The sequence below is a fragment of the Meles meles genome, chromosome 6 (genome assembly GCF_922984935.1).
Source record: "Meles meles chromosome 6, mMelMel3.1 paternal haplotype, whole genome shotgun sequence".
Classification (NCBI taxonomy): Eukaryota; Metazoa; Chordata; class Mammalia; order Carnivora; family Mustelidae; genus Meles; species Meles meles.
The window spans coordinates 52,204,536-52,232,105 of NC_060071.1; the positions used below are offsets into that span (position 1 = coordinate 52,204,536).

Here is a 27,570-nt window from a genome sequence, read left to right on the forward strand (position 1 = left end):
CTCTGAGACCAAGGCCGGGCTGACAGGCTTCCTCTCCTCGGGGATATTTGCAGAGACAATAGAGAATGGATTTGGAACATTCTCCTTTCCTGAGAAAGGCTGCACTCACAAGGAGCTGGTGCCGGAAAAGGGGGCAGGCAGTGCCCCTGGGGCAGGTGAGGTGGCCACAGACAGCGAAAGATTCCAAGTTCTCGGGAGAGGGGCTGGAAGCCAGTGGGTTTGTGGGGAGGGGAAGCCGAGATCCAATTCCTGGGGCAGCGACTGATTTGTGGACTTAGGGAGATTCATTCATTCAGCAAATATTCACCGAAAACCTACCTGCGCGTGCACCTGTCTAGGTTCTGGGCACGTACCCGTCTAGGTTCCCATGCAAATAAGACAGACTTCAGGAAAATAACAATAAGCTCATTTAACACAGTAGGAGTCTCTCCTCCAGTCCGTGGCTGTGATCATCCTCCAGCTTCTGTTTGCTTGTCCTGTCCCGCAGCAGGACACTCTTGCTCAAAACTCCGATATTCCGTGGCTCTGTCTCGGCAAAGGATAGAAAGTGCACGTTCCTCGCCAGAGCACGCCAAGCCATTAGAATGGAATAAACTAGACCAGCGTGTGACCTCCCGCTTGCACACACCCTTGGTCCCCACCCCTCACCCTCCATATCTGGGCTCATTCAGCCCCAGTACATCCTTCCCATGTGTTTTGGGCTCTGGCAACACACAGCCCATCCTTACAATTCACTTGCAAGTCTCTGCTCCCATCCTTATTCTGTTTCCTCTGCCCCAAGTGATGTTTGGATTTCCTGTTCCTCATCATATTGAAATCTTACGAACCTAGCCTGAGACCCGGCTCCCATGTCACCTCCACTGGGAAGCCTTCTCTGATTTCCCTGGTCAGGATGAATGCTTACTACTCCCAGTCCCCAGCCAGCCCGACTCACAGTACTCCTCATACCCTCCTCACTTTCCAGCCGACACTGTGTTTCTTCTGCACAGCACACTGCTCTCTGCCACTCTCCAGCTGGTCCATGCTGGAGTGTGCCGACCGTAGACATTGTCCTCGAGTCCGCGCAGCCCCCTTGTGCTTGTTATCGCCTGGATAACAGGTGTGCAAAGGCTCAGCGAGCATGCAGTTCAGACGCCAAGCAGGAGCACACAGGCTCCGAAGGGGATGGCCCAGGGAGAGCCTCAGGTTATGAGGTCTATTGAACTGGCTGGAGGAACATCCCTTGTTTTGAAGGTTAGGGGCTGAGTTACTCATAGGTTCACTGGAAGCAAACAAACGAAAGGGGAAAAGCAATTACCGACTCCTGAAAAGGACAAAAGCTATTTGAGAGAAAACGTAATCATGGTACACTCTGTGTATTATTTATATAATCGTAATCATGTCAGTACTGAACAGAGATTTAAGTAAAAATGGTGATACAACTATACTGAAAGGACAGGAGTTTGGGAAATGTGTGTGTCTGTTACTGCATGCGTGAGTGTGAACAGACGTGTGTGTGTCAGAGCCGGGAGGCTGGACTAAGAGAGCTGAGTTGTCATTTTTGTTAATAGCTAATGTCCACAATGGAAAAATCAAGAATTGGAATTGTAAGTCTTTTATATAGAAATAGGAAGGGAAGGGTGCCTGGGTGGCTCAGTCATTAAGCGTCTACCTTCGGCTCAGGTCATGATCCCAGGGTCCTGGGATCGAGCCCTGCCTCGGACTCCCTGTTCAGCAGGACGTCTGCCTGTTCCTCACCCGCTCCCCCTGCTTGTGTTCGTTTTCTCACTGTCTCTCTCTGTCTCTGTGTCAAATAAATAAATTAAAATCTTAAAAAAAAAATAGGAAGGTACAAGCACCCCAGAAAGTGTTCAAAATGGTTGCCCCGTTTTCAAAATCAAGGTGCTGCTGTTTTTGCTATCAATTTGATGGAACTATTTGACTTTGTAAACCTAGGCACATACATTGCTCCGGTTAGAATTCAAATTTCAATTAAACAGTTTAAATGCAGGTGAAAGACGTGTTGACTGCTACCACTCCCCCATAGCAGACCTGACATCTGTCCCCATCACTCTGGGGAAATAGCGGGGGAGCGGGGAGAGGGGGTGGAGGAGGGTGGGGGGGTGGTCTGCAGGGAGTGAGCCCTCAGCCTTCAGCCCCCAAGGCAGCGGGCTCCATAGGGAGGGGTGTGGGGGGAATCTGCTGGGACCCAGCTGCTGTGTCTGGTTGTATTTACTTGTCATGCCTCAGAAGCATGGGGTAAACCTCCCCTCTTACCGGGCTGTCTCCTGTTGGGTGGGGCTCACGGCAGGAGCCATTAGGTGGAAGGGTGTTTTGGGAAACACTTGCAAACTGGGGACAGGGTGTTTGTTTTTCCTCTGAGACCCAGACACTTCTGGTAACCATTGTTCCCAAGTGTGGTTTTTTGAAAACTTATTCTTTTCAAATTCCATGGGCAGCCCAGACTGATTCGTCCGTCTAGGAATTTGAGGAGCCAAGAGCAGAAATAACATTTTATGAGAGAAGGGGGATCAAAGGCAGCACGCTTTCTGCAGAACCCACGCAGGTCTTGCACGTTGGGGATCACACCTCATTATGGTCCCCAGCTGCCCCAGGTCGGTTTTTAACAAGCTGCCCCTCCTGTGTGCTTTGGTTTTTGGTCAGCATTTTCCAGGCAAACTGCTGTGTCTCCTGGTGCTGGGACAAGTCTCCAATGACCCCAAAGAGGGATCCCATACGAGGGATCTTGTACTTTGACAGTGTACCTAGGTTTCCCTTCTGGATGTTCTTTTCCCCCTTAAAACAATACTTTTGACTTCTCTAATGCTTTGCTGAGCTAAGGTGCTCAGCACCTTAGCTGATCTATGTTCTATCAACATGGGATGAGCAAGGATTATTGTTTCCATTTTACAGGTGGGGAAACTGAGGCCCAAATCAGTGAAGAGACTTGCCCGGATCACACAGCTAACAAGGCAGAGTTGGGAATTGAACCTGGGGTCTCCTGAGGCCTCTGCCAGGACTTTGCCTGATGCCAGGCACCTGCAAACCTGCCAGCCCCCAACTCCAATGGGGCTGACCATTCACCCTCCCCAAGGTGCAGTGCGGGGGCTGGCTCACCTGCCGGCCTGTGTCAGATGCAGCTAGGTCTCCAGGCCTCTCCAGTTCCTGTCCCCTCCCCAACCACAGCCTCTTTAGCCTAGGGCCTGGATTTCAGCTGTGACCACCAGCCAGACAGTCCAAAGCTAACTCCCTCTAGAAGGTGAAGAATGCCACTCAGGCCCTCCCAGGTCAGAGAAGACTGTGTCAGGATGTGATGGTAGGTGGCAGTCCCAGCTCTGTCACTGGACAGCTGTAGCCTTGGGCAAAGCTTAAGGCATCCTGGGCCTCAGTGTCCTCGTCTCTGAGACGGAGGCAGTAATTCTTATCTCAATAGGAACGGACAGACCAGACAACTAAAATAACGTACCAAGTACAAAGGAAAAGGATGATTAATACCAGGTGTAATTGTAACAACCATAGATGCCACAGCTTTTCTAGGAGGGATCCAGCCTTCTCCCTATCCGCAGAAGGAATGCTAACAGGGCCAGCAATCGGCAGGATGGCTGAGACATTTTCAGGGGCTTCACAGGTAGGATGGAGCTCACGGAAGAAGGCAGGGTGTTTCCTCACCGGTGTTGTTATTAGTGAGGAAGATGTTCCAGAAGCAACCCCTGTGACCAAGTAGCACTCCCCTTGTATCTCATTGGCCAAAGTGACATCACAGGCCAGGACTAAGCCCATCACTGACAAAAAACAGGGAATTGCCAAGACTGGCTCAGGCTAATCAGCATCCGCCCTTGGGGGTCACCTTCCAGAACACATGGGCAGGTGAGCCCCTAAGCAAAATCAGGGTTCTGGCAAGGACCTAGAGCTGAGCTGGGCAGTAGGACTTTCTGCAATAGTGGAAGTGTTCTGCGTCGGTGCTGTCCAATACGACATCACGTGCCTACCATCTGGGACTTGGCAGGTCTAGACGGTGTATATGAGTGTGTGGGTGGGCACGCGTGTGTGTCTGTCTGTTGGATAGGTAGCCAAGAGTCTGCTGCAGAGTTAATGAGCTTTCCCAGGAATACTTATATTCTCCTTCCACTAAAAGGGAAAGAGAGGCTCATTGCAGGTCGTAAACTGGTGAGTAGAGGTGGAAAAGGAGAAACGCCTAGCAGCCTCCCCAGGTGAGGGCCTTAGAACCTCGGAGGAGGAGCCCCCACTGAGCAGCATGGGATTCCCCCGTAGGGCCTGCCACCAGGACACCCCAGACAGAGGGCAGAGGTACCGTGCCCTGCCCTCCTCACGTGCTTTCTGGCTCCCCTCCATCGCCCTCTCTGTTCTCCCTTCTGCCGCCCCCACCCCCACCCCCGTTCCCACCCTCCTTCTCCCTCCTCCCCCTCCCCTTCCCATCCCTCTGCCTCTTCTCTCCTCCATCTCTTTCCCTTCTCTCTTTCTTACCCCCTCTCCCTCTCCTTTGTGTCTCGTCAGCCCACCAGGTTTTAAACTCTTGTCAAAGAGTTTCCCCAAACCCCTTCTCGTTCCCGGATTTTCCAAGTCTTGCCCATCCCGTCTCCTTTGCCCAGCTCCCTGCCCTTCTTATTCACTGGGGCCTTTCCTAGCATGTGCCGCTCACTTTGGAAGAGGAGCCTCCTGCATATACAGTCCCTAACCCCAAGCAACGAATCTGACCTTGGAAATGCCTGAGCCCCAGGGCAGGACCACGGCAGTACCGGAGGAGCAACTTAGAAAAGGAAAGAGGCTTTCTGGAGGCCCTCATTCAGAGTGCAGTAGGAAATGGGGGACGGCTTGGGGCACACTCCAGCGAGGGCCCGGTTGCTAGATAGAGATAACCCCTCTTTCTGCATGGCCCAGGATTCTTGGACACCCCTCGGGGGTGTGAGATGAGGTAGGGCCTTCAATCTGGGCCTGGGAGTCAAAAGGCCAGGCACGGATCTTTGTAAGGAGGGTGGAAGCAGCTCGAAACTCTCCTCCATGGCCCCCACCCTTTGCTGGCCTGCAGCGGTTTCAGCAGGTGGGGGCACAACGGGAACACGAGCTCAGCTGGCCTGGAGGCCCGACTCCTTCAGCAGCTGGAGCATCCGGGCCAGATGGGAGAGACAGGCCCCAGGCTACGTGGGCTGGGACCTAGAGACTCTCTCCCTGTTTCCAGCAAGCTGGAACCTGGCCTGGTGCTGGGTGCCCTGGGTTCCCCCTTGTCCTGGATGGCTGCTACTCCTGACTGAGACCACTACTCTCAGAGGGCTCCCCCTATTTCTAAAAGCTAAGAGTCCTGTCCAGGCCTAAGCAGCTCTCTGGAAGGAGGGACGATTCCACCAGATTTCTTTCCAGTTTCTGGTCTTCGCCGTATTTTTAAGGGCAAAATGCCATCACCCAGACCCTTTCAAAAGGCCCAAAATGGCTTTCGAATGGGACAGAAAGGGGCTTCTGCTCTCCAGGAAAATCCTCTATCCCAAGTCATAAACAGCCTGGGTAACCCTACCCCATAGTGGCCGCTCTGTAAATGCTGGCTTTGTTCAGGGAAGGGGCCTGGGAGAGGGATCAAGTCTGAATGCAGTGATTGCTTTCCCTCCTGGGGTCTGTGTGGGTGGGGAACGCCAGCACCCCTCTGCCGAGCAGCGCGGCCCACCCAGGTGGTGGTGGACGGAACTGTGACCCGCCTGGGCCCTGAATGCAGAGATGGGGGGGTGAGGAGTATGGCCCGGCTGTAGGGCTTTCTTAAAAACACTCTTCGGCTGCGAGGCAGACCACCTCTCTAAGCAAAAACGCCCAAGTTCTTGGGGCCCTGCCTCACTCCTACTCCTCCGTCCATTCCTCCTACCCTCCTTCTGTTGCAGTACTGACCCTCTAGCTGCATGCCGGGACCCCAAACCCTCCTTATCTCCTTGCCTCTGTTTAAAATGTCTCCTCCTCATCTGCCTACCTGGTCCTGGGCTTCTATCAAGGTCTAAATCAAAAGCTGTCCCTTCCTTGAAGCCCTCTCAGATTTCCGTTGAGCATTGAACAATTTCCCCTCTGACCACATGTTTGTCAAGTATGGTAGAATGAATCAGAGTCTGCCTTACTTTAGTGTTCACTCTACATGACTGTTATCTTATCCGCATATCTCTGGGTCTATCTCTCCTTCCTGCACCCCACCCAGTGCCGAGCAGTGTCCGTTTGAACTGGGTCCTCAGCCCCTTTGTCAAAGATTTACTGTTTTTCAAGACCACTTCAGGGTAATACTAATAGCTAGTGTTTACTGAGCACTTACTCTGTGCTTGGCTAAAGTCTATGGATTTTATGAGCATTAACTCATGTACCCTTATAACAACAGCCTATGAGGTAGGTACTGAAATCATCCCATTGTACAGATGAGGAAGCTAAGGCACAGAAACATTGTGTAACCTGCTCAGAGCCACAAGCCCAGGAAGTCTGGGTCCAGAATCCATGCCCCTTCACCTCCTGCTTCCCCTCTCAAGGTGCTTGTGAGCATGGGGTCTGACTGGTGGCTTTAGATCAGGGCTGCACCTTCCCTCTCTGGGTGACCTTGATGAGATCACTTACATAACTTCATGTGGGAAACAAAGCAAAGATAGTGTCTATATCACAATGTTGGTATAAGAGTTCAGTGAAAGAAGGTGTGCAGAAGGGCTTTGCACAGGACTTGACATAGAGAGGGCATGCTCCAGAAAGTACTCTGAGCTTACTATCCCCTAGCTTAAAGAAGGATCCTGGCCATCTACTCGTAGGCCCAGGCACTGAGAGCCGCCCCAAGCAAGCACTTGGCCAAGGACTCCTGGGATGAGCCCAAGTGTAAGGACCGGCCCTGCCAGGACCCTGGCAAGGCCTACCCATGTGGCATGGGGCAGGGGGCGGTCAGGGCTGGCCCTGCCACCAGGCACTTCCCAGGCTTGCTGCACAGTACCCCAGAAACAAGCCACCCTCATTTCCACAGAGCCACAAAGGCAAAATTCCAACATCAGAAAAACAACCCATCAGCCAACCCAAAACACCCAGGGATGATAGGATTGAGGTTAAAGGACCAGAGTGATAGGATTTCCTTATATCTTTAATGAAAGGAACCAGGCACACCATCTCCAGGCTAACTATTGTCTCTCAAGGTCTTCCCTGCACACAGGAGGGTCATACTATTTCAAAAGATGTATGTGTGTGGACAAGAACACCAATACCTGGAGGTAATAAGCAAGAGTAAAAAGAGTTGTATCATTAGGTGTGGCATGGGTGGGTGTTTCTAGAACATTCTTTAATGGTATTGTTATATCCCCTCCCCCCAACTAAAAAACATTGGGAGTAAGTTGTTTCAGACACATTTGTTGTGTTTGCCTATAGAGCACCTGTTCCCCTGTCTTCTGGGCAAGTATACTCTCTCCCAGCTCCCAGGTCCCGGGGTCCTCAGGGTCTGATTCCAGGGACTGACTCCCAGGTTGGACCTGTGACCCAACTCTAGATTTTTAGAGCATCGGATGCCTTGGGCCACATAGCTTGGCTCAGAAGTGAACACAGGAGACTCATTTCTGGGACTTTCGTTAGAACAGTTGGGGGAGTGTAGGCCTTAGCTGCTGGCGGCCACATGAAGAGGTATGAGACTGAAGGCAACACCAAGAGCTGGCTGAGGGACAGCAAGGACAGTGGGGACAGGTGACATTGAACTTCCAAAGGCAGGCATACTTCAAGGAAGATCTCTTCTAGGATTTTCCTCTTGGTGTGGGGTTAGGACACAGGCTTTGGAGACAGCCTGCTGAGGGCAAATCTTGGCTCAACCGCTTGCCAGGAGAGGGACGTTGGTTGAGTCCATTGTCTGCCTCTTATTCCTCATCCATAAATGGGAAAAAAAAAATACATACCTCTAGGTTGTGGTGGGGACTAGTGAGTTATGCATAGAGCAAATATAATCTGTAAATACGAGTGCTTATCGGCAGCATCGAGCTGGGTTTCTGCCTTGCGCTGGAAGGGTGCTTACTGCTTCACGGTGCCAGGAGTGGGAAATGTTTCCTATGGTGGGCGTGGAGGAAGGCTGGAGGATGGGCCCTGCCCCAGAGAACTATCCATGGGGCTGGATACTATGGTGATTGCTTCCCCTCTCGGCCCCCACCCCCACTGCCCCTTAGGTCCCTTTACCTGTAGCGTGAGCCAGTTCTGACCAGGCAGTGTGTCCTGAGGATGGGAACCAACCACCATGGACATTTGGGGACCCGGTGAGCCAGGTGTGCCCATTGACCAGGCCACATCCTCTTTCTTCCCGGACCCATTGTCACTTGGAAGACAGACCACTGACCCACTGTCCTGGCTGTCCCCACAGTACCCTGCACAACCAGCACCTGCCTTGCTCAGCCTGGGACACCCTCATGCTCAGCAATGGATTCTGTCTGCGCAGACTAGGCTAGCTCCAATCAGCCGGATCTCCTGGAAGCTGCAAAAACCTGACACCTGCCAACAGAAGGAAATCCCCAGCGGGGCCCATAGCAAGAGCATGACATAGTCAGTTACTGCAACAGCCACTATTTATTGAACACGGGACAGGGTTCCTTGATAACAGAGGGGTGACATGGAGATGTATCCTGGGCAGGACTCCCCGTTTCAGACGGGGGCCTCTGTCTGCATGGGCTGCTGCCATTAGACAGAAACAAGCCCAGATGGGGGTCTCTTCTCTCCCGGGTCATGCCTTGGTCCTAGGAGTACATATCCCCACTGTTGCTGCTGCCCTGGCGGGTTGCTAGCCACAGCTGGGCCCGAGCTGCCCTGTTTTGGCTAGCTATAGCTGCATAAAAATGACCCCAGAGCTTGGCAGCTTCAACAACAAACACTTCTTGTCTCCCACAGATTCTGAGGGGCAGGAATCCGGGAGTGACTTACCTGTGTGGCCCCGCTCGGGACCTCTCATCATGTTAGAGGGCTGCGGCCCTCTGAAGGCTCGCCTGGGGCTGCTTCCCATAGCCTCACTCGTGTGGCTGTTGACAGGAAGCCTCAGTTCCTTGGAACTGCTCATGACTGGCAGCTGTCTTCCCCCAGAGTCAGGGATGAGAGAGAGAAAGGAAGATAGGGGTGGGCGAGAGAGAGAAAGAGGGAAAAGCCAGCAAGACAGAAGCTGCCGTGTCTTTTATGACTGAATCCCAAAAGTGGCACACCCCTGCTTCTGCCATATTCCACGGCTCACACGGATCAATCCTGGCTTCGAGGAGGAGGACACGACACAGAGCGTGAACACCAGGAGGTGAGCCATGGGCGCCATCTTGGAGAGAAGTTGCCACGGCCCCCAAGGAGGTTTTGGAATCAGAAAAGAGGGTCGGGGAAGAGTACAATTCAGAGTTAAATACAAGTTTGAACTGTGAACGGTGATGGTAATATGTGAATTGCACTAGGCGCTCACTCGAGGGACTTTGGTCGTAATAAGGATCAGTGATGGATCACAGTGCCAGTGGCCTGTGCTGATGTCCCGGCAGGGACAGGAAAAAGGTGGGATCCCCCCCTGAGCAGTGGAGGGAGGAGGGCAGGGTGGGGAGGGTACAGGTCTGGGGATTCAAACAGACAGAATCGTGGATCTGGGAAGAAAGGGGGTTTGTACCTGAGGTTCCTCGTGAGTCTGGGCAGGCATTTCCTGGGCTGTGCACAGAGCCATGGGCTGTCCATCTGCTCGCACGGGGACCCACTCAGAGTGGCCCCAGGGAGAGTCTGGGGAAGAGACGGGTCTCCTTTGGGAGGGGAAGCTTCTGAGCAGTGCCTTCAAGGAAGGGAAGGATGTCATCTGGCAGAGGCAGCGAGGACATCGGAGCAGAAGGAAGGGCTGGAGAAAGGGACCCAGCAGTCAGCTGGGAGCTCTGAACCCGGCTGCCATGGCTGTCCCCCGGGGCCCATGCTTGCCTCTTCGCCTCCATTCACCTCTCCTCCTCATGTCGCCCCACCACATTTTAGAGTTCTTTAGCTGGCCAGGTGGGGCTCTTTCCCTGGATGTTAATGTCTGCTCTGAGCCCCTGGAGCTTGTCTGCAGCTCAGAGGGTTCACCCCAACCCCCTCTGGCCCACTCACCTTGAACTATCTTCTCACTGTCTCAGGTTCATCTCCAGCTGCACACATCTGGCCTGGTTCTGCTGGAAACTCCATCCCCAAGGAAGCAGGGGGGAACTGGGCTGCTCCAGAGCCAGCCAGAAAATTCCTGAAGTGTTAACAGGTTGGTTTTCATTAAAGATTTGAATGTTCTGGACAGCTAAACATGTCTCTTTTGGGTAATGATATTTGCAGGCCCCCAGGCCTGACTTCCAGCTCCTGGGAAGGGCAAGCTCTCTGCCTCCCAGCATCTCTCACTTTGGGTCCTAGAATTCTGGATGCCCTTTCCACCCTCCTAGAAAACTCCAGAGCCTGGGATCATATTGGATGGGACAGAATCCAACCACTATAAAGTAGACATCCAGCCAGGAGGGACCAGGGAGGGTCACAGGCTCAGGCCCTGGAAAATGCAGCCCAGCCTCAGACCTGAGTCTCCAGCATGGCCAGTGTATCCCTCTGCCTTCTGCCCTTGGGGCTCCCCCCCCGGGGGGGGGGGCGCTCCAACCCTCCCACATCACAAGGCTGCTGAGCAAAGGAATGATGTAACTGCAAAGGGTCAGGAGCTGCTTCTCCCCTTCTTTGCAGGAGTTTGCCCTTCTCTGGTTTGAGGTTTTTTTTCTCCTTGGTACAGAATTCCATTCAGGCCACCCCCTCAGCACCTCCCACCCTGGAATTTAAAGGGAGTGATACTTCTAGATTAGGAGGGATAATCATGGTTATGCTATTTGTGGTGCCGTGGAAGAGGCCCAGATCCCCTCCTAAGAACCCATGTAGCAAGTTCATGTGGGGCAGGCCGGCTTCTCCCTTGCTCTGAAGGCCCCTTTTACGCCCCCCAGGTGACAGCAATGAGCATAACACAATTTCGCAAGGAGAACCAGGCCAAAGGATTGGCTTTTGCCCACTTACCCCTCCCGCCTCCTCCCGCCCATCCCCTCTCTGACGCTGGGGAGGAAGCTGTCAGATGAGGAATCAGAGGACGGTTTCGGGGTGCTGGTAGCATGGCACTTCCCTCCCCTCTGAACGGTGAGTCTGTGCAGGGGGGTCCTGGAAGCTGGCCCCTAACACTGGCTGCAGCCTCCAGGTAAATTTGTCCGATTTGGGAAAGGCCGTGCAGCCCTCACCTTTGCATCCTCTGCTCCTGGGTGGTGGCTGGGTGGGACTGAGGTCTCAGGAGTGGCTCTGGGACGGCTACTGTCTGTTCCTTTCTGACTAGGACTCCTCTGTGGCACTAACTGGGGGTGGTCTGGCGGGTACGGTCAAACCCAGGTGGGCCACTGGAGCGAGAAGGAGCGGGCAGGTGTGGTAGGTGTTGGAGTCCGTTTACTCATGAGATCAACATTTGTGCACTCAAAAAACGTGCTATGTGCTGCGTGCCAGGCCCTGGGGTGATGGTGAGTTTGACTGCAGGTGGGCCCGCGATGGCCACCCAGCACTACTGTGCCACGGGAGCCCATGACAGGGGTGCTGCGATGGGTTGAATCATGCCCCCCCCACCAAAATAAAAATTATGTTGAACTCCTAACACCTGGGAACTGTGAAAATGTGACTCTGTTTGGGAATAAGGTCTTTGCAGATGTGATCAAGTCGAGGTCATTAGGGTGGGACCTAGTCCGTGATGATTGGTGTTCTGAGAAGAGGAGAAGAGACAGTCATAGACACCCAGAGAGGACACCAGGGGGTAAGGAAGGCAGACCTTGGAGTGATGCTTCTACAGACCAAGAATTGCTTGGCAACACCAGAAGCTAAGAGAAAGACATGGCACACATTCTCTCCAGAGCCTTCAGAGAGAGCGTGGCCCGGCCGACACCGTGATCTTGGACTTCAAAACAGTAGAAGGGTACTTTCCTGTTCTTTAAAGCTGTGTGGTTTGTGGTACGTGGTTACAGCAGCTCTAGAAAAGTAGATGTCACCCATCTGGAGATTCCAAGTGAGATGTCGTTTACCTGGAAAGAGTAATAGAAGTCGTGGACAGGGCTCCCAGAGAGCATATGCGTGGAGAGAAATGAGAACGTGGCCAGGGATGGAGACCCGAGAAGCATTCGACTGTAAGGAGTGACTAGAGGAAAGAAAGCTGCAGAGTGGAAAGGGAGGCAGTGACCAGAGAGGACGGAAGAGAACCGTAGGAGAGGTTTCACAGACGTCACGCAAAGAGGAGGGGACAAGGTGGAAACGGCAGCAGAGTCAAATGCCAAGTAAGACGAGAAAAGAAATATTGGTTGGCAAGGAGGTCGCTGATGATCTTAGCAAAAGCCATTTCATTACGAGAGGTGGGGGGAGATTGTGGTGGCCTGGGAGGGGGTGAGTGCTGTGTGCGGGAACAACTCTCTCCAGATAAACAAAGTATGTCTTCTTGAAGTTTGCTGGGGGGTTTGCTTTGTTTCAGATTTTTATTTTTAAGTAATCTCTACACCCGGCGTGGGGCTTGAACTCCCAGTCCCAAGAGGAAGAGGGGTAAAAGCCACCAACTGTACCAGCCAGATGTCCCTAGAAGTTTTTAGAATTAGCTCTTCCGTCCACCTGCTGTTTAGCTTTTGCTTTTTTTTTTTAACCTTTTTTACCAAGTTTGACAATCTGATCCATGAATGTCTTACTAATATTTCACTTGGTGTATCCCTAGATGATTCGTAAGTTCATTGCTATGGTAATAGGAGTTTATTTTCTACTTAGCGTCTGATTATTGGTATTTTAAAGGGATGCTAATGAATTTTGTAGTTTGATCGTATATCCAGCCATCTTTTTTTAAAAAAGATTTTGTTTATTTATTTGACAGAGAGATCACAAGTAGGCAGAGAGGCAGGCAGAGAGAGAGGGGGAAGTAGGATCCCCACCAAGCAGAGAGCCCGATGCGGGGCTCGATCCCAGGACCCTGAGATCATGACCTAAGCTGAAGGCAGAGGCTTAACCCACTGAGCCACCCAGGTGCCCCTGTCTCCAGCCATCTTAAAGATATTTATTTTACTTCTGTTAGTTTGCCTGCTGAGTGTTAGTTTTTATTTGAAAACAATCGCAGTTTCATGTCTTCCATTACAAAAGTTATAATTTTTATTTCCTTTTCTCCCTTGATTGCCTAGGCTAGGCCCTCCTGCACTATATTGAATAACACTAGGCACAGTGGTCATCCCTGCCTTGTACCTTCAATAAGAGGAAGGTATTTGAACTAAAAAAAAAAAATCATGTTGAGTATATTCACTGTAGGACTTAAGTAGAGGAACTTTCTAAAGTTAAATAAGTTCCCTTCTTTGTTTAGCCTCTAAGAATGTTTATTATAAAGAGATGATGCACTTTTCAAATATTTCGTATGTTTCTGTTGCAACCTTCTGTGATTTTTCTCCCTTGGTTTATTAATGTGGTAAAATTCATGGATAGATCTCCTGATTCTGGAGCATCCTTACATTCCTGAGATAAAACATTCTTAGTCATGATGTGCTATTTTTAAATAATTTGCTTAATTTTTTTTTAAAGATTTATTTGCTTATCTGAGAGAGAGGGCAGGCATGGGTACTGGGCCTGTGTGTGGGGGTAGGGGGAGAGGGAGACAAAGAGAGAGAATCCCCAGTAGACCCCATGCTGAGCGTGGAGCCCACGTGGGGCTCAATCCCACGACCCTGAGATCATAACTAAGCCCAAACCAAGAGGCGGATGCATAACCGATGAAGCCACCTAGGCACCCCATTTGCTGTTTCATGAAGAGTTACAACTATGTCAATCAGTGGAATTGTCTGTTAAGTTTCTGCCTGACCTGTCCTTGCCCGGTTTTGAGAACAATATAATAGGGGCCTCTCTCTCTCTATCAGGATTTCTTTCTGGCTGGGCTCTCGTGTTGCCGAGACCTGGATCATCTCGCCACGTGTTTTCCTGAAATCAAGGTTTTCCCTGGAGAATACTGATCCCATATGTGCTTATAGAGAGGGGTTCTGTCCTCCCCTTTCCCCAACCTCATGGGGATCTAAGGATTCTACCGTGAAGATGTGCTGGGCGGACCCACCTCTCCCTCCCTTGTGTGATCCATGAGGCTGTGCTAGGCTCAGGCTGGCCGCCGTGCAGTAGGTCAGTCTGGAACCGGGATTAAAGTCAGCCCGTGACCAGTGAGTAACTAATTCGCTGCAGTTGGGAGCAGCCCTTGAGGTTTGGGGTCAATATTCAAGTACAGTTCATGTTTACAGTTAGTCTCCAGGTGGGGTAACTATGACTGAGTTCATGGTCAGCCCATGACTGGGTTTGCAGCCAGATGTGCCTGGTTTGAAGGCTTTCTGTGTGGCCAGGGTGGAGGTCAGTCCTGGCTAGGGTTAGAAGTCCGTGTGTGGCAGGAGCCGTGGGCCAGAGAGTGGTCCCCATGGGGCCTGAGGCTGACCTTGGCTCCACGAGCAGCTCCCACTACCCTCTGCACTGTCGAGAGCCCCAGACCTTATCTCTTGGGCCGGACAGCCCCTGATCTGGGCATCCGTACAGCGTGTGCTCTGGCCAGATCCTCCTTAGCAACCTGGGCCATGGCAAACCTTGCCCTTGCCCCTCACAGGGATTCCCCTCCGCCCTGGGGATGGCCCGTCCCTCTGCTTTCAGCACAGCTGGGTGGCGTTGCTGGGAGATGGCACTGTCCTGGTCCCCCAGAGCCCCAACCCCCCCAGCTCACCCTCCCCCAGAGAAGCTGGTGGCTAACCTAGAAAGAGAAGAACTGGCCATCGAGGAAAAGGTGGCTGCCTTGGGCAAGCCGGAAGGTGCCCGGATGTGCTACCCAGTCGCCCTGCCGGGTGGAGGAGAATGTCCTGGGTTCGAATCCTGCTTCGCCTGCTGTGGAGTGAGCCATCTTGGGTAAGTCATTACTTGCTCCAAACTTCAGGGTTTTTGTTGGCAAAGTGGGATTCGGAATTTCTGATGGAATAAGATGGATTGTAGACATTTAGAGTTCAAACTACAAAGAGCTATCACGAAGGATGCGATGTGGTCTTGATGGCTTGATGATGGTGACACCAGAGGCTGACAATGGCTTCTTCTCCTGGAGCCTCCCGGCGGGGCACAGAGTTCCTTCTTCAGGCGCAGAGCGGTGAAGGCCAGCTTTGGGGTCATGCAAGCTTCAGTCCAGCTCAGCCTCTTATGAGACATGTGTCCACGGGCACAGCACGTTACCCCTCTGAACCACCTCAGCTGCCAGAATAGCCAACGTTTTGGACAATTTATTTTGTGCTAAGGGCTTTTCATGAAATAACTCATTTAAATCTTGTGACATTGTGCAGGTGGGGAGACTGAGGCACAAAGAGGTCAAGGAAAGCACCCAAAGTCACACTGTGCGTGCAGTCAGGAGTCACACCTTGGTCGGCTGCCCAGGTCCTCACTCATGACCACCACGCTCTGCCGACGCTCCAGGGACACCCACTCCCTCCGTCACAGGGTCGCACTGGGGATCCGCGCTAAAGTGTTCGTGGCACGGAACCTGTCCCGGAGCTAGAAGGGCAGCCATCCGCACTTGACAAAGCCCTCTCACACACAAGATTTCATTCGATCCTCATGGCCCCCTGTGGTGGAAGGTATGTGAGCCAGGTTAAATTTGACATGCTTAGGCAACAAACAATCCCCTAATCTCTGTGACTTTTCACAGCAAATCCTTTCCTCTCCCTCACCTCAGGTGAGGACAACCTTTATTTTTTTTTTAAGATTTTATTTATTTAGGCGAGAGAGAGAGTGTGCAGGCACACATGCGTGAGTGAGGGAAGGGGCAGACGGAGAGCGACCCTGAGATCACGACCTGAGCCAAAACCAAGAGTCCAACACTCGGCTGACTGAGCCACCCAGGTGCCCCCTCATGACCACCTTTAAAAGCGAGGCCTATTGATGCCTGAAGATCCCAGGAGACAATGCTGCAGACGGGGAAACTGAGGCTCAGAGTGGCATCCTACCCTCCCACTTGCTGGTAAGTGGCGGAGCCCAGACTTCTCTGGGGCTTCTCTGGCTCTGAAGCAAGCTCTCATCCCCCATGTTGTACTGAAATCCAGCCAAGCTGCGACTCCGACATGAGCCCTCCGGGCCTTAAGTGACCCTCCAGCAACACCTTTTAGGCATCTTAGACTTGGTTTGGAGACTATGTAACCTCCTACCAGGCCGGCTTCCCGGGGGTAATGGAGAGTCAAACCAGTGGCAGAATATATTAAAAAGGTCAAAATGTTGTTTAAGCGGAAGAGCTTTGTAAGGCCCCCCAAACTCTGCTTTTCTCCACTTTTCCCTCCTGACTTCCTCGCTCCTGCTCAGTCACTGAGCTAGGACAAAAGTTATGATTCTTTGAGGGGCATAATCAGGGTCTGTCCCTTGGGAATGCCTCTCCTCCCAGCCTCCTGGGGGTTTTCCAGTTTGGGGGCTGTTCCCAGGGACCCCAGGAAAACTGCCACCATTTCCCTCCGTGGCAATGGAAATAATTAGCCCCTTTCTTCCTATTTGGATGGCCATGCTTAGCTGGGCTCTTAAATGTGATCTTTGTTTGCAGTCCATTTCCAGCTCCTCACAGGTTCTATTTTTACTTCTCCAGCCAGAGGAGCTCTGGGAAGGCGATTCCAGCACAAAGGGCCCTAATTAATTTCCCCTGCCTTTAAATATTTTTTTTTTCAAAGTATGTGTTTGAAAGGACATTAAAAAAAAAAATTCCATGACTCTGGAGGCAGATTCCAACACACTTCTCACCACTTTCCACTTGGAAAGCAGCCTCCCCTGCCAGCAGTGGCCCGGCGTACGGGTTCTGTTTCACAGCTGGTACAGCTGTTCCTTCTCCCCACCGACCGGACAGACCGCCTTCTCCATCCATCTCTCAGGCCACAAGCTGCCTTTGGTTCCAGAGTCTGGGGGCCCAGGGAAGAGATGGTCCTGGCTACGGGCCGGGCCGAGGTAAAGGGGGGCCTCCGAGGGCCAGACTCGTGGAAGCACAGGACCGGGCCTTTGGAAAATCCATCAGGAAGATTCTTCTGCCCTGAATCCCCATTCCCAGAAGGGTCACGGAGCCAAACCATACATGGGGAACGGTGATTTATGATCGATCTGGCCATCCCCGCTTTGAAATTACATCCCTCACCCTGGTCATGGGCTCACGAGGCTACAGAAAGTCTGAGCACCCGATCCCAGGGTGACAGAGAAGCTTCTGGGATCTAGAACATGGGCTTGGAGAGAAGCCGGATTCGGCTTTGGGAGAGATTCTGTTTTTTGGGCTTCTTGCTGAAAAGTTGTTTGGAAAGAGCAGAGGCTTTTTGAAAACACACAAGAAAGGCCTTCTCCCATCTCCAGCTCCCGGTTGCCAGGGTGAGGTTCCAGCTTCCCAGGGTGAATCCTAAATCCAGGCAGGGGAGCCAGAGCCTCGCAGACAGAGGGCAGTCCCCAACACTGGAGAGCCTCGGGCCTGAAATCCCACCCTTAGCGCTTCTCACTGTGGGACCGGCTCAGGCAAAATGCGCATCCTCTGTAGCCAGCATTTGGAAAGTGCAGGTGGCCGTGATGTAGGGACAGGCTCCTCTCCTCCCCGTCCCTCTGCTCTCTGTCCTCTTCTGCACGCCCTCTGCTTCTCCCCTCTCCAGGCTCCACTCCCTCCCCTCTGTCTTGTCTCCCTACCTTCTTTTCTGCTCCCTCCCAATTTCCTTGTCTCCTCTCTTCTGTTGGGGGGTGCAGGGGGAGGGGGTGAAGGGAGCTCTCCTGTCTTCCTCCCAGGAAGAAGCCTCTAGACCCTTTCTTCCATGCAGTCTTGCTGAACCATCAAGAACCATCAGAGAACACACTTTAGCTGCAGCTGGAGAAACACAGTCCGGACTGGTCTCCACCCTAGGGCTTTCCCAGGGGCTCCCTGGTAACCCCATGATGACCTTTCCTGCTCCTTTCAGATGGAGCCAGGGGAGGCGGGAGGTGGGGGCCGGCTGGAGGGAAAAACAGGTCTCTTCTCTTTATGGCTGTAAACACTGAGAAGTCAAGGGGCCTTAAAAGACAGAAAGCAAGCCAGATGGGCTTGGTCCCTCAGACCATGGGTCTCCAGACCCTTCGATCAACGTCCTGGAATGACCTCCAGTCTAAGAGGAGGAACTTAGGCCAGGCCTAGGCTCTCTGGTCACTTATCCCAGATAGCATGCCTCAGCTGTCCAGCTCCAGGCCCCAACCTGCATCTATAGGGGCAAAAGCAGAACACGCGGAGTCTCGGGGGCTCCTCACACTTGGGGATGCCCACAGCTGGGCATCACACATGTGTGCATGGGGCCTGCCACTGGGTGGTGGTGCCCCCTACCACTCCAAGACAGAAGTATCCTGCAGAGGACTCCCCAGGAGAAACCCGGGGCCAGCAGCCTACAGAGAGAGTGGCCAGGACAGACCGGGCCCCAGGAGGTCTGACTTTAGGAAGGTGTACAAACACACAGAAGCAACATCCATAAGCATGTGTAATTGGAATCCTAGAAGGAGAAAAATCGGGAAGTAGGGCAAAAGCCATGTATGGCAAGAATTTTCCAAAACTGTCAGGTTTATTCTCCACTGTTGAACTCTATATGGATAATTCTATTCTAGCTCACTTTCGTCCAGATTTATTGAGATATAATGGACACAGGACACAGTGTAAGTTCAAGGTGTAGACCGTGCTGATCTGACACACTTAACATACAGCAAAATGGTTACCGCTGTGCAGCCTTGGCCAATTCCAGCATCATATCCTAATAAACGGACTTTACAACTTTATTACATGGTGTTTATAAACTGGCATCCTCAGCATGACCTCTTTGAACTTCACCTTAATCTGGTCAAGTACATGGGGATAAAATTTCCCATTTTGAAAATCATGACGCCATAACTCATAAGATTGATTTAGCAGGGACGTTAAGGAGCATTCTTGAATGAAGGCTACTAAGAAGGTGGAGAAATTCTAACTAAAATTTAGTTATTTTTAGCTCTAAGTCCAGCCACCATTCATGCTTCTTTTTTATCGGGGGCTCCCTGAAGCCAGAACCTTCTTCGGCATGTTCCGTCAGGCTCACCGAGGGTCGGAGTACAAGACAGATGCTCTAGGGATGTTTGCTGAATTGATTTATGCCAGGTTGCAGCAACTGATTAGAACAGGAGGCTCCCAGCCTGACACGGGCTCTAACTATTGCATCAGATTTTTATTTAAAAGGAACTGAGAATAATAAATTAATTTCTAGTGCCAAAAGAAACCCACAGGAATTTGAGAGAAATACAACAAACTCACTAACATTCCTACTCAGTATTTGTTCTTCTCTGTCTTATATTTAGGCACATCTGGGGATAACTAAATCCGTTAAATCTGCCCCTCGCAGAAAGACAGCTTAACCCAGCAAAAAAACCCAATAAACCACCCCCAGATAAAGCCAACTGACATCACTTAACCATTAATGGGGTCTGGTCTGGTCTAAAATGACAAGCATAGAAATTGAAGCCATTTCTGAAATAAGTCATTCAGAATTCCAGGGGTGGAGAGAATACGATCTTTAGTTTCAACGTCAATTCTGAAGCATTTTGAAAAGAAAAAAAGAGCTTTTCTGTGACACATTGACGAACAAGTCAGGAAAGACCACAGATGTCTTCAAGCAGATTACCGGTCTGCTAGTCCAAATGTGGGAAGAGATCGTGTCCCCTCAGTCTGGGTCATGGGATTCAACAAGACTTTATGAGTTAGCAAATGGAGACTAAATCAACTCTGGACAGAAGCTTTTACAGGGTTTGGGGAAAATATTCATCATTTGTTAAAAAGTAGAAATGCCATTTCTGTTACTTGCTCACTCAATGAACATCTGTAAGCTCCTGTCTCAGAATCAGCCTAATTCATATCTGTCCCCAGCACAGAAACTGCAGTCCACGAGGGAGGTCAGAATTGTCAGCATTGTTGAGAGAATGGGCTGCTGGGCAGAGAGTCAGGCTCGGTTCACTGGATTTTCAAAATTGTTTTAATCAACTTTATTGGGGTATTATTTATATGTATATGAGTGATACAGACTACATATGTGTCTGTGTGTCTGTACAGTAAAATGAACCTATTTAAAGTATATAGTACGGAGAGTTTTAGCAAATGCATACATTCAGGTAAACAACACCCAAATCAAAATGAAGGCCTTTTCTCATTTCCCCCAAAAGTGTGCTTGTGCCCTCCCAGTCCATCAGAGCGATTGACAACCAGCCCCAGGCAACCACTGATCAGCTTTTTGTCCCTAGAGCCAAGATTTGCTGTTTCTAGACTTCCTAGCATTTCAAATGAATAGAATTCTGAGTATGTCTTCTTTTATAACTGGTTTCTTTCACGCAGCATAATTACGTTGGCATCCATCCATGTGGGTGTATGACATTCCTTTTTATTGCTGATTAATAGCTCATTATATGCATGAACTACAATTTATTTATCCACTCACTAGTTTATGGACATTTTGGTTATTTTTAGTTTGGGGCTTTTATTAAGTGACTCATAAACATTTATGGGTGAGTGGACTCAAGTCTTCATATCTCTTGGGAAATGCCTAGAAGTAGAATTTTGGGGTCATATGTTAAATGCATGCTCAATTTCAGAAAAACGGTCAAAATTTTCTGAAGAGGTTACACCATTTTACACCAGCCCCACTATTCCCCAAGCTCCACATCCTTCCAGTTCCTGAAATTGTCAGGTTTTTTGTATTAACCACTCTAATGACTGTGTGGTTATAACTTATAGTGGTTTTTAATTTTCCCATCCCTGATGACAAAGGATGTCAGGCGTCCTTTCACGTGCTCACTGGCCACTCCCACCTTGTCTTTTGTAAAATGTCTCTCCCAATCCAGTGAACAGTTTTTAGTTGAGTTTTCTGTTACTCTTGTATCCTGGTAGTTCTTCATATATTCAGGGTATAAGCCCTTTGTCAGATATAGGATAGGAAAAGTGAATATTTTCTCCCAGCCTATGTCTTATCCTTTTATTTATTGGAGATGTCTTTCAAAGAGCAGAAATACTTATTTCTGATGAGGACTGTCATGAACCAGATTCTATTTCCCCTAAAATTCACAGGTTGAAGCCCCACGCAAAACCCTAGGTCCCGAAATTTGGAGAGAAGTCCTTTAAGATGGTACATGAGGTTAAATGAGGTCAGGAGGCTGAGGCTGGAATCTGGTAGAACTCGTCCCTTAGAAAAGAGAAAGAGACACCAGAGATGTGGGTATGCAAAGAAAAGGCAAACAACCTGCTGGAACCCTGATCTTGGACTTCCAACCTCCAGAACCCTGAGAAAATACATTTCTGTTCCTTCAGCACCCCCAGCTTGTGGGGAAAGCCTTCACCAACCAATACGCAGACCAAGCGATTCATTTTTTTCTTTCATGATTCATGCTTTTTATTCTCTAGCTAAGAAATCTTTGCCTTGTAAGTTGCAAATTTTGCCTATTTTTCTTTTTCTGTAAGTTTTACAATTTTACCTTGAGGTCTTCTTACCTGTTTTGAGTTCATTTTTCTGTATGGTGCTCAGTAGAGACCCAGGTTCACTTGTCATCCCCACCCCTAACAGACATCTGGTTACTCCAGCACCATGTGTTAAAAGACTGTCCTTCCCTTGATTGGAATATGTCAAAAATCAATGGAGTGTGTATCTGAGTTATTGTCACTCTTTATTCTGTTCCACTGATCTGGGACTCTTTTTTGGTATTGGCATCACGACTCTCTTGAGCTTTAGAGTAAGCACCGAAATCCAGTAATCAGAGTCCTCCAACTTTTTTTTTTTCCAAAGTTGTTTCATCTAGCCCAAGTCTTTTATATATTTCATATAAACTCCATATAGTTCATGTACATTCCATACCCATTCGAGAATAAATTTGTCGACGTTTTAAAAAGAAGTGGGGGCTGCTGGGATTTCATCAGGATTGCTTTGAATCTGTTGGCCGATGTGGGGTGGGTTAATATTTTAAGAGTATTCCAATCCACCAACAGAATATAGTTCTCTGCTCATTTGGGTCCTCTTTGATTTCTCTCAGTGATGATTTGTAGTTTTTAGAATACAAGTCTTGCATAGATTTTGTTAAATTTATCCCTAAGTATTTCCCATTATTTGATAATATTAGAAGTATTATTTTGTCAAATTGCGTTCTCTAGTTGTTGTTGATCGAGAAAAATGGTTGGTTTTTACATATTGGCCTTGCATCCCCTCACCTTGCTAAAGTCACTCAGGGTTCTAGTAGGTCTAGTTCTTTCTTAAAAAGATTCCTTGTGATTTTCTATGTACACATCATGTCTACAAATGAAGGTGGTTTTACTTCTTCCTTTCCAACTCAGGTGACCTTTGTTCTGTCTCCTGAATTACTGTGCTACATAGGATCTCTAGGACAATGCTGAATAGAAGTGGTAAAAGCAGACATTGTCTTATTTCTCACATTATAAGGAAAACACACTGACTTTTATTTTTATCTGATCCTCTTTATCAAAACAGAAAGTTCCTGGGGTGTGTGGGTGGCTCAGTGGGTTAAAGCCTCTTCCTTCAGCTCAGGTCATGGTCTCGGGGTTCTGGGATCGAGCCCCGCATTGGGCTCTCTGCTCCACGGGGAGCCTGCTTCCTCCTCTCTCTCTCTGCCCGCCTCTCTGCCTACTTGTGATCTCTGTCTGTCAAATAAGTAATAAAATAAAATCTTTTAAAAAGTAAAAAGTTCCTTTCTATTCCTAGTTTGTTGAGAATTTTTATCACAAATTACTGTTGAATTTTCTCAAATACTTTCTCTGCATCTATTGAGATGGTTATACAACTTTCAATCTTCATTCTATTACAGTGGTAAATTACATTGATTGATTTTTAATGTAACAATATTATTGTTAATGACTGCGTTCCTGAGATAAACTACTTTTGCCTTGTGTATTATCCCGTAAGATATCACTAGTTCGGGGCCCCTGGGTGGCTCAGTGGGTTAAGCCTCTGCCTTCAGCTCAGGTCATGATCCCAGGATCCTGGGAACCAGCCCCTCATCGGGCTCTCTGCTCAGCAGGGAGCCTGCTTCCCCCCTCTCTCTCTCTGACTGCCTCTCTGCCTACTTGTGATCTCTCTCTCCCTCTGTCAAATAAATAAATAAAATATTTTTTTTAAAAAAAGATATCATTAGTTCTACTTTGTAAGGACTTATTTAGGATTTATTTAAGGATTAATGATCTACTCTTCTAAGTTTCATTTTCTTCATATTTTGTAAGGATTTTTGAAACTATGTTCATGAGAGATACTGGTCTATAGTTGTTTGTTTTTTTTTAATAATGTCCTTACGTAGTTTTAGTTTTAGAATATAATGACCTCATAAAGAGTTGGGACATGTTCTCGCCTCCTTTTTCTGAGAGAATTCATTTAAAATTGATACTATCTCTTTCTTAAGTGTTTGTTGGAATTCACTAGTGAAACCATCTGGATCTGGAATGTTTTGTTTTGTTTTGAGAGGAAGCTTTTAAATTATTAATCCAATTTTTTAAATGAATTATGTGTCATGCTTGAGTTTCCAATTTCAGTCTTAATTTCAACATTACTCAGATTTTAGCAAAAACGATATGCAGAAGCAGAACTAAGAAACCCCCAAGTGACTTAATTAAACATTATATATACAAACAATTATTCCTTTAAAAAGCTAAATGGCAAAAGCAAACTTAAAAGGTATAATGGGGTAGACCATCTGAATCCCTGAATCCATCTTTTTCTCTCCCTAAATCAAGATCAGGTGTCCTTTGATCTCTGACATTCCAGTGTCTCTTGGAGAGACACAGGTAGCCAAGCACATGGGTTGTTCAGTGGAAAATGGCTTGATGATTGTTTGACCAACTGGTGTCTTAGTCCCCAGCTCTCCCTGGTCAGGAGATAACAGCATTTTTCGTCAGTATGCTTCCATAGTTAGCGTCTTGGTAAACATAACTCTATTTACTGCTTTTTGCGCTGTATGTGCTTGTCAATTTAAGGGGAAGTAGCCAAAGCATTTTATTTCCTCACGTTCCTTCACATGATGCCAGTCACATTAGTCAAGGTCATCATAGGTCACACAAATAGCTCTAAGGATGAGAGATGTCGCTCACGAACTCCAGACACATTCATAACACATGTCAGGCTACTGTGGGGTATTTTTTTTTTCTTCTTGAGTAAGTTGTGTCTTTAAGCAATTGGTCATTTCATCCAACTTGTTGATTTTATTGGCATGAAGTTGTTCATCACACTCCCTCATTATGCTGTTATTTATTGTCTCTAGAGTCTGTGGTTAGCTCTTCTTTTTGGTTCATTACATTAGTAATTTGTATCTCTCTCTCTCTCTCTTTCTTACTCTCTGATGAATCTCGCCACAAGTTTTTCAATGTATTGGTCTTTTCAGAAGCCTCTTTTGGTGTTGTTGAAGCTCTCAATTATTTGTCCATTTTCTATTTCTGCTCCTTATATTTCTTTCCATTTAATTTGGGTCTCATTTGCTCTTCTTTTCCTAGCTTTTTTTTTTTTTTTTTTTTTCAGAAAGAAACTAAAAATATTGACAAAACAACTTTCTAAAAATAGACAATTAAAGGCAAAGATTTTTCATTGAGCTGTATCCCACAAATTGTGTGTTCAGTTTTCAGAATCATCAGTTAAGATGTCTTTGTTAATATCTCTTGTGATTTACTTTTTGAATCAAGGTTTTTTAAGAAGTGTGTTGTTTGGGTGCCTGGGTGGCTCAGTCAGTTGAGCATCTGACTCTTGATTTCAACACAGGTCATGATCTGGGAGCTGTGAGATTGAGGCCCCCAGGGGGCTCTGCACTCAACAGCGAGTCTGCTTGGCATTCTTTCCCTCTGCTCCTCCCCATGTTTGCTTGCTCTCTTTCTCTCTCTCTAAAATAAATAAATAAATCTTTAAAAAAATTAAGTGTTTTGGGGCACCTGGTTGACTCAGTGGGTTAAGCTTCTGCCTTCGGCTCAGGTCATGATCTCAGGGTCCTGGGATCAAGCCCTGCATCGGGCTCTCTGCCAGCAGAGAGCCTGCTTCCCTCTCTCTCTCGGCCTACTTGCAATCTCTCTCTCTGTGTCAAATAAATAAATAAAATCTTTTTAAAAAAATCAACTGCTTTGTTTAATTCCTCCATATTTGGGGGTTTTAGATATCTTTCTGTTGCTGGTTTTTAGATTAATTCCATTATGTTGGAATTAAAGAGACTTTGTTTTCAGTCCTTTAGATATACTAAGATTGGTATTTATGGCATTTTGGTACATGTTCCGCATGCACTTTAAAAAATTGTGTAAGCAGTCATTAAGTGGATGGTCAGTAAATGTCAGGTCAAATTGGCTCAAAGTGTTGTTCAGGTGTTTCTTATCTTTACTGAATTTTGTTTGTTTATTTTTATCAGTAATTGAGAGAAACGTATTGAAACCTCCAAGAATAATTGCAGGTCCATTCACAGTTTTATAAATTTTGCTTCATACACTCAGAAATTATCTTAGTAAAAGCATACACATTTAGGATTTTGTGTCTCTTGATGAATTATGTTTTATTGTAATTAAATATTCATTTTATCTCTGATCATATTTCTCCCAATACCACTTTTTCTTTTCTTTTTCAAGTTTCAGATATTTATTAATCAGTGTAAATCCCAACACAATATATCAAAATGATTTCATGCATTTAGAGAGGAAATATTCCCTGGATAAGTGGAAAACTGTGCAGATGGATTCTACGAGAACTACATTCTAAGCAGCATTATAGTGAAACATTTCACTTGTAAGTCTGAACCTTCTTTCTTCAGTTTGCTGCAATCTACATTCACTGGGTAGAACTTGTATTGATCATTGAGACCCAGTTTTTCCAGGGTTCTGTATTATTCTTCCTTTCCCAACTGACATCAGGATTGAACAATGCCACGCACAAGACATACAGGGCTGCTCCAATAACATAGGAAGATGAGGATCAAACTCGAATGCTTCTTGGCCTGATGCAGGATCTGGCATAACATGGTTGTGGCATGCCTCCAGTATGGAAGAAGAAAAGATCAAGTCTACCAGGCCCAGCACTAAGCAATCCTACACCAAGGATGACTAATGTCCAAAGTCACTCAGCTACTTTTTCTGATTATAATACAGTCACACACGTCTTCTTATCATTATTCTTTTCATGGTGTATTTGATTCCACCCTTTTATTTGCAAACTACCTGTGCATTTATGTTTAACGTGGGTTTCTTGTAGACAGCATATAGTTGGATCTGCCTTTTTATTCTATCCAATAGTACCTGATTTTTAAATTGGGGTTTAGACCATTTATATTTAATATAATTCTTGGTTTGAATCTTCCATCTTGTTTCTTGTGTCCTATTTGTTCCATCTGTTCTTTGCTCCTTTTTTCTTCTTTCCCTGTCTTCATTTTTTTTAGTGGTTTTTCCACAGCTTTCAATAGATATCTTTAGTTCATGACAGTTCTCCTTTAAGTAAAATTATATCCTTGCATGTGTAGTTTTTGACCCTTACAACACCATACATTCATTTCTGCCTCCTATCCTTTATATTATTGCCATCATACCTTTACTCAATAATCTTTTAGAGAACTTACAAAATGAGGAGGGAAAATTTCCTGACATATTTATACTATTTTTGAAGCTCTTTGCTTCTTTCAGTAGATCCAAGTTTACAGCTGGTATCATTTTTTTTTAACTCCTGAAGAATTTCCTTTAATCTTTCTTGTTGTGTGGTTCTGCCAGTAATGAAATCTACCAGCTTTTGTTGCCTGAAAAAGTCTTTAGTTTGTTTTCATTTTTAAAGAATATTTTCTCTGACTATAGAATTCTTTATTGACAGAGTGTCTTTGCTTCCTTTCAGTATCTCCAAGGTGTCTTTTCTTGTTTTCTGGTTTGCACAGCTTGTGACCAAAAGCCTGTGGTGTTATCTTTCATTCTCTGACATAAAGTGCCTTTTTTCTTTAGACACTTTAAATAGTTTCATTATTGGTTTTCAACAATTTGATCATGATATCCCTTTGTCTGGTTTTCTTTATTTTTATTCTGCTTGGGATTTATTGAAGTTCTTGGGTCTATGAGTTTACATTTTTCACCAAATATGGAAAAGTTTTGCCAATAGCACATTAAATATTTTTCTGTCCTTTTTCCTCTCCTCTGGGACTTTAGCAATTTTTATGTTAGATTGTTTATGCTGTCCCTTAGATCACTGTGGCTCTTTATTTATTGTTCAGCCTTTTAAAAACTTTCTGTGCTTGAGTTTAGACAGTTTCTATTGCTATGTCTTTAAGTTCACTGATGCTTTACATTTCTTCTGATTTACTCTTAATCCCATCCAGTTGGACTTTTTCACATACTGTATTTTGCTCTAAAATTCCAAGTAGTTCTTTTCACAAGGACTTTTGTATCTTCTATTTTACATCATTATATTTGTATTTTTCTTTAGGCCTTGAACATACTGAGCATATTTTTTAAGTTTATTTGTTTTCCTTAGTAATATCTACACCCAATCTGGGGTTTGAACTCATGATCCCAAGGTCAAGAGTCACACACACATGCTACTGACTGAGCTAGCCAGATGCCTCTTGAGCATATTTATAATAGCC

General features: G+C 47.5%; 1 pseudogene; it reads right to left on the reverse strand.

Moving 5' to 3' along the window:
- Positions 1–18,159: 18,159 nt before the first annotated feature.
- Positions 18,160–25,971, reverse strand: LOC123943529 (annotated as a pseudogene).
- Positions 25,972–27,570: the final 1,599 nt, after the last annotated feature.